The sequence below is a fragment of the Panulirus ornatus genome, chromosome 11 (genome assembly GCF_036320965.1).
Source record: "Panulirus ornatus isolate Po-2019 chromosome 11, ASM3632096v1, whole genome shotgun sequence".
In the NCBI taxonomy this organism is placed as follows: domain Eukaryota; kingdom Metazoa; phylum Arthropoda; class Malacostraca; order Decapoda; family Palinuridae; genus Panulirus; species Panulirus ornatus.
In genome coordinates, this window is record NC_092234.1 from 11,029,094 (window position 1) to 11,041,593 (window position 12,500).

The window sequence follows — 12,500 nt, forward strand, 5'->3', positions numbered from 1 at the left end:
GAAAGAGAAACGAAAGAAGGAAAGGAGAGACTGAGATAAATAGATAGAAAGATAGATAGATAGACAGATTTATATATATATATATATATATATATATATATATATATATATATATATAGAGAGAGAGAGAGAGAGAGAGAGAGAGAGAGAGAGAGAGAGAGAGTTCCCTTACAGATGCGTACACGAACTCAATCGTAAACTAAATAACGAAACATATTCATTAGATTTACGAACACATACACAACCAGAGAGACACGCACACATACATACATAGGCATAACATACACATACCGCAGTGCGCCCATGTGCGCGTGTGCACATCCTAGTACATACGCAAACACCTGGGAGAGGTCATTAGACTGCATCATCCAATCAGAAACATACGCACGACACTGTCTACACCCACAGGTACACACCATACCAACCAGCCACGAACGAACGCACGCCACCAAAACCTGGCACGACACGTACAGAACTACTTACCTGCCCATCTAATCTCATACAGAGCCCATCTGGCCACTTAGAGTCCACCTAGCCATACAGAGTCCACCTGGCCACGCACAGAGCCCATCTGGCCACTTAAGAGTCCTCCTAGCCACACAGAGTCCACCTGGCCACGCACAGAGCCCATCTGGCCACTTAAGAGTCCTCCAAGCCACACAGAGTCCACCTGGCCACGTACAGAGCCCATCTGGCCACGTATAGAACGCACCTGGCCACTTAGAGTTCACCGAGCCACACAGAGCCCACCTGACCACATATAGGAGCCACCTGGCCACATATAGATCCCACCTGGCCACATATAGATCCCAACTGGCCACACATAAGAGCCCAACTGGCCGCAGGCTGGGCCATAACCAGTACAGTAGCGTCCAGGACCGAACGTGCCAACCAGACCGCCAGCCACCATAAACCTCTATCATGTCCCTCCCCCCAGACTCTTGCCCTACCACGCCATCATCATCATCATGACCACCAGCAGCCAACAGTTCCAGCCCCACCTACCCACCTCGCCCCTCAAGGTCGTCACACAAGATAGTAGCGCAACTCCCAGCGGCGCCCGCCAGGGAACACGAAAGGCTGGGGTTAGTATGGTGGACAAGACGGTGGCAAGAAGATCCATAGTGGCGAAACGAGTCAGGACCTACCTACGTCTACCTACGAGGGTATATATATATATATATACCGCCGAGGGAGTACCTAAGTTCAACACTCAGCCACGGAGGCCCAATAGCTGGTGTAAGAACCTTGGCCAATAACTCCCAGAACTAGACGTCGAATGGGAGAAAAAATAATCCTTTTATACTGTGTTATAATGGCCAGTAAACTATCATGACACCATGATACATTGATCAACCTGGGTGTGAGGTATACTGATACATGTATTCATGAGCCACTCAAATGTATATATCGCTCCACAGTGGTGCAGCCTACCGCTGGCTTTACTAACTTTCAATCCATTAGTCCGTGTTCGATCCCCAGCGCCAGTAGACTAATATATCTAATACTTAAAAAAGGTAATGAAATACAATAAAAAAAAAAAATAGGCCCCGCCTGGACTCGAACCCGGGTCAACTGTTTATGAGGCAAATGTCTTAACCACTACACCACGGAGCCAACTGTCAATATTTAGAATTCAGCTATTTGGAGTCATCTATCTTACATATTCTTAAGGTGTGTGTGTGTGTGTGTGTGTGTGTGTGTGTGTGTGTGTGTGTGTGTGTGTGTGTGTGTGTGTGTGTGTTGAAGATGGCTTTTGAGTGAAGGTAAAGGTGTAATGATGATGGCCACAGCAGTGAAGATGAGGATTCAGTGAAGAGTGTCGTGAACACAAGAGCGTAGTACAGATACGAGTGAAGTGAATATAAGTACACTGTAAAGGCTACTGCGAAGATAAGGCATACAGCGAAAGTATAAAAAAAAAATAAGGGTGTCCTGTTGAAAGTGAAGATAAGGGTGTAATGAAGTGGACTTTTACCTGAATCTTGAGTGTACAGTGAGCGCAAGGACGTAGTAAGGATGAGGTGCAGTGAAACTGAACACGTAGCGAGGATGAAGGCATGATAATAGAACAAACTTGTATTTTGAGGAGACATGAATGAGGAGTAATATCAAGGGGCAACGGAATGAGGAAGTAGAAGAAAAAGAGAAAGAAGAATATAAAGAAAAAGAATTCAAGAAGAAGAGGAGTAAGGACAGAAAACGGGACACTACACCATTCTACTCTTCGTCCACTTTACGTTCCCTATCCTACCATCATTTACCCTTCCTAACCTGCCCCAATACAAAAAAAGAAAAAAAAAAAATGAATGGACAATAGAGGAGCAGGACGTGGAGAGAATGAACGGAGGTCTACTCCCAACCTTTCCATTACGGGTTGACTACTGGAACGGATCATGAGGGGGGGATCAACACACACACACACACACACACACACATCCAGCTAACAACCCCTCACCACCAACGTCACCAGCCCATCAACTGTCTCTCGTGGGGAATCCCTTCAAACCCACACACACACACACACACACACACAACACACGTCTCCCCTAAAAAGATCATCCGGCAATGATATAACCCTTTAAGGGGGTAGGGGGGAAAGAAGGAAACCCACACCCCCAAGCCCCTACCTTCCCCCTTTCCCCCTTTTCTCCCCCCATCACCACCACCTAAATCACAGGTCACGATGGTATTGTTCAGCTGGCGATAGCAGGATTGTGGGTAACCGCAAACAATAGGGGTGGGGGTGGGGGGGCGCGCCAAAGCCTCCCCCACCCCCACACTCCAGCTCAGACCAAGTTTTCCTTTGTTCCAAAAGCATTTATGGCGCGATAAAGAATCGGATTTACGTGACTGCCCATCTTGGCCCCCCGACGCTGACAAATTACTAAGGAACATTAACATCCCCAGAGCAGAGGTGGTGGTGGTAGGGTAGACCTGGTCGGTCCCTGGCACGGGATGAATTGTGGGGCAGAGAGAGAGCGAGAGAGAGAGAGAGAGAGAGAGAGAGAGAGAGAGAGAGAGAGAGAGAGAGAGAGAGAGAGAGAGAGAGAGAGAGAGAGGAAGTAGAGAGAGAGGGAGGGAGAAAGCAGACACTGTCTTCCAAACAGACACACACACACACATGGACGTAAACAACGGGACGAACATCTTGTACGTCAGTCTCTTTCAAACACATCTTACGATCAGTGATTACAATTTGACGTCGACGGCCTTAGAATAACAAGACCCCCCGATAGACATGATAAGCCAAAAGCCCAATTAATTAATCACCTAGCCAACCAACCACTGCGACAGACAGACAGGTAGACAGACGGACAAACAGACAGACAGACAAAGAGAGAAACGCTCGACCAGACAGCAGATAGAGAGAGAGAGACACAGAAGTCTCCAAGAAGGAGTTAAAGGACAAACAACCAACACACACGCTGTATCGCCCTACAGATTCTCGACCAAGTTTCACAGACGAATTAATCCCTGGGATTCTGTTTCTCTCACAGATGACTAACAATTAAAATTCCACCCTTGTGTGAATATTATTCAGATTTTTGACATGACTATTTGTACCCGAACTTACGGACAGAAATTATATATATATATATATATATATATATATATATATATATATATATATATATATATAAACTCATTGTTACATTTCTTTCTTGTATCTCCCCTGATGATGTGATCATTACACGAAAGTGCACTTGGGAACTTATCATGTTTCATTTTCCCGTGGACTCAAAGGAATATACATGATCGCGCGCTCAATTATGAGCCTTTCCAATATATATATATATATATATATATATATATATATATATATATATATATATATATATATATATATATATATATATATGACTCATCCCACTCAAAGCTCATCGTCCGGTGCATGATAATCCTATCCTTCTGACGCAAAAAAAAAAAAAAAAAAAAAAATAAAATTCCTCCCAAGTTAATCCCTCACAGAGTCGCCGACAAAAGTAATCCTCCACACCAACTCATCCCCCACCAAATAATCCCCACCAGACGAGTCGGTAGTTCAAACTGATACAACACTAAGAGCCACTGAACCTCTCTCTCTCTCTCTCTCTCTCTCTCTCTCTCTCTCTCTCTCTCTCTCTCTCTCTCTCTCTTCTTTCCGCGACACACTTTTGAACAACTTTCGCGACGATGCGAGCACGATGTAAATTCAGAACTCACAAATGATTAAAGCCGAAAATACATATGAAAATCCCTAGACTCCCAACCTTAAAGCATTTTGTCTCTCGTGTCTCCTAAACTCGTAGGACTCGCGAGTTTGAGATGTCGTCACCTCAAAACCACGACAGGCTTAGCTGTGTCTTCAGCTAACACCACTAAAGGGTCTGCTGTGTCCTTAGCTGACACCACTAAAGGGTCTGCTATGCTTTAAGCTGACACCCCTAAAGGGTGTGCTATGTCCTTAGCTGACACCACTAAAGGGTCTGCTATGTCCTTAGCTGACACCCCTAAAAGGTGTGCTATGTCCTTAGCTGACACCCCTAAAGGGTGTGCTATGTCCTTAGCTGACACCACTAAAGGGTCTGCTATGCTCTAAGCTCACACCACTGACGGTTCCGCTGTGTCGTAAGACAACAGCACTGGTGGTTCAGCTGCGTCGTGAGCTGACAACACTGATGGTGGTGTTGCTGTGTCGTGAGCCGACAGCGCTGATGAGTCTACTATGTCGTGCGCTGACAACACCAACGGGTATGCCATGTCACCACCTGACACTACTGGGGGTTCTCCTTCGTCGTCAGCTGACAACATTGATGGTTCTCCTTCTTCGTTAGCTGACAACATTGATGGTTCTCCTTCGTCGTTAGCTGACAACATTGATGGTTTCCTTCGTCGTTAGCTGACAACATTGATGGTTCTCCTTCGTCGTCAGCTGACAAAACTGATGGTTCTCCTTCGTCGACAGCTGACAACACTGATGGTTTTCCTTCGTCGTTAGCTGACAACATTGATGGCTCTCCTTCGTCGTTAGCTGACAACACTGATGGTTCTCCTTCGTCGTTAGCTGACAACATTGATGGTTTCCTTCGTCGTTAGCTGACAACATTGATGGTTCTCCTTCGTCGTCAGCTGACAACACTGATGGTTCTCCTTCGTCGACAGCTGACAACATTGATGGTTTTCCTTCGTCGTTAGCTGACAACATTGATGGTTCTCCTTCGTCGTCAGCTGACAACACTGATGGTTCTCCTTCGTCGTCAGCTGACAACATTGATGGTTCTACTGTCCCTCACCCTGACACCCATAGTGGTGGTTCTATTATGTACTAAACTGACCCCGAAGATGCTCTGTTGTGTCGTGAGCTGACACTTCTTGGTGCTCCTACTTGTGTCGTGAGCTGACACTTCTTGGTGGTCCCGCTTGTGTCGTAAGCTGACACCACTGGAGTTCTGCTATGCCGTAACCTCAAACTAGGAGAGATTCCCCTTTGTCTTCAGGACACATCACTGATGGTTATGCTGTATGGTAAGGTCACATCCTTGAACTTAGTTGGGTTCTGAGGCCACACCTTTGAACTTGGTTGGGTTCTGAGGCCACACCTTTGAACTTGGTGCCACACCTTTGAACTTGGTTGGGTTCTGAGGCCACACCTTTGAACTTGGCTGGGTTCTGAGGCCACACCTTTGAACTTGGTTGGGTTCTGAGGCCACACCTTTGAACTTGGCTGGGTTCTGAGGCCACACCTTTGAACTTGGCTGGGTTCTGAGGCCACACCTTTGAACTTGGCTGGGTTCTGAGGCCACATCTTTGAACTTGGCTGGGTTCTGAGGCCACATCTTTGAACTTGGCTGGGTTCTGAGGCCACACCTTTGAACTTGGCTGGGTTCTGAGGCCACACCTTTGAACTTGGCTGGGTTCTGAGGCCACACCTTTGAACTTGGCTGGGTTCTGAGGCCACACCTTTGAACTTGGTTGGGTTCTGAGGCCACACCTTTGAACTTGGCTGGGTTCTGAGGCCACATCTTTGAACTTGGCTGGGTTCTGAGGCCACATCTTTGAACTTGGCTGGGTTCTGAGGCCACATCTTTGAACTTGGCTGGGTTCTGAGGCCACATCTTTGAACTTGGCTGGGTTCTGAGGCCACATCTTTGAACTTGGCTGGGTTCTGAGGCCACATCTTTGAACTTGGCTGGGTTCTGAGGCCACATCTTTGAACTTGGCTGGGTTCTGAGGCCACACCTTTGAACTTGGCTGGGTTCTGAGGCCACATCTTTGAACTTGGCTGGGTTCTGAGGCCACATCTTTGAACTTGGCTGGGTTCTGAGGCCACATCTTTGAACTTGGCTGGGTTCTGAGGCCACATCTTTGAACTTGGCTGGGTTCTGAGGCCACATCTTTGAACTTGGCTGGGTTCTGAGGCCACATCTTTGAACTTGGCTGGGTTCTGAGGCCACACCTTTGAACTTGGCTGGGTTCTGAGGCCACATCTTTGAACTTGGCTGGGTTCTGAGGCCACATCTTTGAACTTGGCTGGGTTCTGAGGCCACATCTTTGAACTTGGCTGGGTTCTGAGGCCACATCTTTGAACTTGGCTGGGTTCTGAGGCCACATCTTTGAACTTGGCTGGGTTCTGAGGCCACACCTTTGAACTTGGTTGGGTTCTGAGGCACACCTTTGAACTTGGTTGGGTTCTGAGGCCACACCTTTGAACTTGGCTGGGTTCTGAGGCCACACCTTTGAACTTGGCTGGGTTCTGAGGCCACACCTTTGAACTTGGCTGGGTTCTGAGGCCACATCTTTGAACTTGGCTGGGTTCTGAGGCCACATCTTTGAACTTGGCTGGGTTCTGAGGCCACATCTTTGAACTTGGCTGGGTTCTGAGGCCACACCTTTGAACTTGGTTGGGTTCTGAGGCCACATCTTTGAACTTGGCTGGGTTCTGAGGCCACATCTTTGAACTTGGCTGGGTTCTGAGGCCACATCTTTGAACTTGGCTGGGTTCTGAGGCCACATCTTTGAACTTGGCTGGGTTCTGAGGCCACATCTTTGAACTTGGCTGGGTTCTGAGGCCACATCTTTGAACTTGGCTGGGTTCTGAGGCCACACCTTTGAACTTGGTTGGGTTCTGAGGCCACACCTTTGAACTTGGCTGGGTTCTGAGGCCACACCTTTGAACTTGGCTGGGTTCTGAGGCCACACCTTTGAACTTGGTTGGGTTCTGAGGCCACATCTTTGAACTTGGCTGGGTTCTGAGGCCACACCTTTGAACTTAGTTGGGTTGTGAGGCCACATCTTTGAACTTGGCTGGATTCCGAGGCCACACCTTTGAACTTGGCTGGGTTCTGAGGCCACACCTTTGAACTTGGCTGGGTTCTGAGGCCACACCTTTGAACTTGGCTGGGTTCTGAGGCCACACCTTTGAACTTGGCTGGGTTCTGAGGCCACACCTTTGAACTTGGCTGGGTTCTGAGGCCACACCTTTGAACTTGGCTGGGTTCTGAGGCCACACCTTTGAACTTGGTTGGGTTCTGAGGCCACACCTTTGAACTTGGCTGGGTTCTGAGGCCACACCTTTGAACTTGGCTGGGTTCTGAGGCCACACCTTTGAACTTTGGGTTCTGAGGCCACATCATTGAACTTAGCTGGGTTGTGAAGCCACATTTGAATCTGGCTGGGTTGGGAGACCACACCTTTGAACTTGGCTGGTGTTGTAAAGCCACAACTTTGAACCTGGCTGGGTTGTGATGTCCACACCAAATGATGTTGTTCGTCTGTATGCTCACACCTCCAGCGGTCTGTAAACAAAGTTTCAGACTTTGGTCAAGCACAGACGATGTCTCCTCGAGTTCTCTGCACATTGGCCTCTTGAAAACGACGGTACGACCCCCTGAGAGCACGATCGTACGACCTTCTAGGTATATTAGCGTGACCTCTGGCCAAGGGTCACGCCGTGATACCTGAGAGGTTGTACCGTGGTGCTCTCAAAGGTCGTACCGTCGTGCTCAAGGGTCGTACCGTCCTATTTAAGGATCGTACCAACGCGATCAAGGGTCGTAACATTATGCTCAAGGGCTTAATATTCATCTTGCTTCTTCACTTCTTCCTGTCTACTTTTTCTAATAGTATTTCTCGTACTGGTTCGTCTTTCTCGTCTTTCACAATGCTCTTCAGTCATAAACAATTGATATAATTCTTTCCCCCCCCCCCTACTCTATCCCTACCATTCTAAACATGTCATCTTTAATTACAATTCTTTCCAATGCCATTTTATCTTCATCTTTCTCCTCTTTACTTTCTTTCTCCTCTAACTTCCTTAAACTTTCCTTCCCTCTTCCTCTGTGTCTCTCTCGCTTCCTAAGGGCCATCTCCCCGCTCACTCGATCTCTTCCTCTCCTTTTTCTCTTCTTCTTCCTCCTCCTCCTCCTCATGGAGGGAGGGAGGGAGGAGAGGGAGGCAGTGAGGGAGGGGTGGCACAGAGCCACCGCTACTGATGCCAAATAACACTTGTGTCAACAGCCTCCAGGCACAGCCAGAGCCCATCCTGGGTTTGCACATCATCAGGACCAGACGTTAGCTCTCTTGATTTTATTTTGGACTAAACCGAAGTGGTATATCATCACTAGCTCTCTCTCTCTCTCTCTCTCTCTCTCTCTCTCTCTCTCTCTCTCTCTCTCTCTCTCTCTCTCTCAATATACATATATATATATATATATATATTTAGAGAGAGGGAGAGAGAGAGAGAGAGAGAGAGAGAGAGAGAGAGAGAGAGAGAGAGAGAGAATCTTTCTATAAATCTACCTATCTACTTATCTATCTGCCTATCTATCTACCCATCTATCTTCTCCCTCTACTGGTCCAGTCTACCTTCCACTGTGGGCAAACGTCGCCACAACCTACCCTCTTCTCGAACGCCACCAGAAGTCAGCATGGCAACCGAGCACAGCCCTCCCTCCCTCACTCCACACACACACCTCACCAGAGCAGCCCTCCTTCCCTCCCTTCCTCACCTCGGATGCCACAGCAGAACAGGGGAGTCAGTCAGTCAGTCAGCACCTGACTGAACCATTACACCCACAGTGTTTTGACTCTTCATGATCAAGACCAGAACTCACGGAGAGGAGGCGCCTCATCCGAGGCCAGTATAGCACACAATTAATCATCATCTCAACATGTCTGTCATCAGGCGATCAATTCTGCGTCCATTACTTAACCCACAGAGGGATTTGTCCATTTTCTAAACCACTCACTTTCAACAGGTTCTCAAGCAATTATAATGGCCAATCAACGAATGAATATATCACTCAACGAAGACAACCGACCGATCAATAAAAAAAAATGACGACCGGAGTAATCATATATATACATACGACAATCGAGGAATTAATCGTATTAATCATCTAGGTGGCCTTCCTATCGATCACAATCGAGTACGGCGGTTGTTGTAAGAGATCAGCCAGGCCTTAGGCTGAGCATATGCCCTTTTGTCTTGGGAGGCCCGCGTCCTACTCCCTGAGCTTCCCCTTCCACACCAAATGGCGTGGACTCAGCTGCCACACGACAGAAGGCCACCAGAGAGAGAGAGAGTCTATCGAAGCAGATTAAGACAAACCATAATCTCACAGCGAAAGAAGTGATGCTCTCTCCATTTCAATCAGGGCCCCCGGCCTTCATGTGGAGTGTTCTGTTCGTGACTGGAGGCTTAAACGTACGAATGATATAATCCATCAAGGATCGAAACTCACGTCTGTGTGATCCAACCGTTTTTAATAATCAGGTCACTAGCCACACTCCATCCATGGCAGTGGCTCCACTAGATACGGCGAGACAAAATGAATATCCGTATATATATATATATATATATATATATATATATATATATATATATATATATATATATATATATATATAATATCTTCTCCCTGGGGATAGGGGATTAAGAATACTTCCCACGTATTCCCTGCGTGTCGTAGAAGGCGACTAAAAGGGGAGGGAGCGGGGGGCTGGAAATCCCCTCTCTATTTTTTTTTTATTTTTTCCAAAAGAGGGAACAGAGAAGGGGGCCAGGTGAGGATATTCCCTCAAAGGCCCAGTCCTCTGTTCTTAACGCTACCTCGCTATCGCGGGAAATGGCGAATAGTATGAAAAAAAAAATATATATAATATCCCTGGGGATAGGGGAGAAAGAATACTTCCCACGTATTCCCTGCGTGTCGAAGAGGGCGACTAAAAGGGGAGGGAGGGGGGGGGGGGGGGGGGAGCTGGAAATCCTCCCCTCTCGTTTTTGATTTTCCAAAAGAAGGAACAGAGAAGGGGGCCAAGTGAGGATATTCCCTTAAAGGCTTAGTGCTCTGTTCTCAACGCTACCTTGATAACGCGGGAAATGGCGAATAGTATGAAAGGAAAAAAAAAAAAAGAAAAAAAAAAAAAAAAAAAAATATATATATATATATATATATATATATATATATATATATATATATATATATATTATATATATATATATATATATATATATATATATATATATATATATTATATATATATATATATATATATTATATATATATATATATATATATATATATATATATATATTATATATATATATATATTATATATATATATATATATATATATATATATATATATATATATATATATATATATATATATATATATTCCCACTGAATCCATCATGGAACATTCAGAAGCGAATTAAAACTTTCTGGCTCACACGAGAGCCGTTTCTTAGAAACTTTCCCTGGCCAGATTACACGGCCACGATCAGGAATGACACTCGATTCCAATCCATTCCCAGCGGCAAGACTCAAAGGCAAAAGGGATTCGCGGGCGCGTCAGGATTTCGAAAGGCGAAGGAACTTGTAATGTATTCAGGGTGGGAAGTTTTTTTTTGGCGGGTTTATTATCAGTGGCTAACCAGTGGTGTGTGTGTGTGTGTGTGTGTGTGTGTAGGGCTGGCCACAGTGACCCACTCTGACTGGAAGGTCGACCCACTGACTCAGATGGCGATCGTGGGTGAGGTACTGAACAACGACTGTAATTACCACTGAAAGATGCTCAATGACACCGATTAGTACCACTAAAAGATACTCAATAACACCGATAATTACTGCTGAAACATTCAGTAACACTTAATTACACCGATATTTAATTACACCGATAATTACTACTGAAAGATACTCAATAACACCGATTATCACCACTGAAAGATACTCAATAACACCGATATTTACTACTGAAAGATACTCAATAACACCGATATTCACCACTGAAAGATACTCAATAACACCGATATTCACCACTGAAAGATACTTAATAACACCGATATTTACTACTGAAAGATACTCAATAACACCGATTATCACCACTGAAAGATACTCAATAAAACCGATATTTACTACTGAAAGATACTCAATAACACCGATTATCACCACTGAAAGATACTCAATAAAACCGATATTTACCACTGAAAGATACTCAATAACACCGATATTCACCACTGAAAGATACTCAATAACACCGATATTTACCACTGAAAGATACTCAATAACACCGATATATACCACTGAAAGATACTCAATAACACCGATATTCACCACTGAAAGATACTCAATAACACCGATATTTACTACTGAAAGATACTCAATAACACCGATTATCACCACTGAAAGATACTCAATAACACCGATATTTACTACTGAAAGATACTCAATAACACCGATTATCACCACTGAAAGATACTCAATAAAACCGATATTTACCACTGAAAGATACTCAATAACACCGATATTCACCACTGAAAGATACTCAATAACACCGATATTTACCACTGAAAGATACTCAATAACACCGATATTTACCACTGAAAGATACTCAATAACACCGATTATCACCACTGAAAGATACTCAATAACACCGATATTTACCACTGAAAGATACTCAATAACACCGATATTTACCAATGAAAGATACTCAATAACACCGATATTCACCACTGAAAGATACTCAATAACACCGATTATCACCAGTGAAAGATACTCACTAACGATAATTATCACAGAAAGATACTCAGTAACACCGATATTCACCACTGAAAGATATTCAATAACACCGATATTTACCACTGAAAGATACTCAATAACACCGATATTTACCACTGAAAGATACTCAATAACACCGATATTTACCACTGAAAGATACTCAATAACACCGATATTCACCACTGAAAAATACTCAATAACACCGATTATCACCACTGAAAGATACTCAATAACACCGATATTCACCACTGAAAAATACTCAGTAACACCGATATTTACCAATGAAAGATACTCAATAACACCGATATTCACCACTGAAAGATACTCAATAACACCGATATTCACCACTGAAAAATACTCAGTAACACCGATTATCACCACTGAAAGATACTCAATAACACCGATATTTACCAATGAAAGATACTCAATAACACCGATATTTACCACTGAAAGATA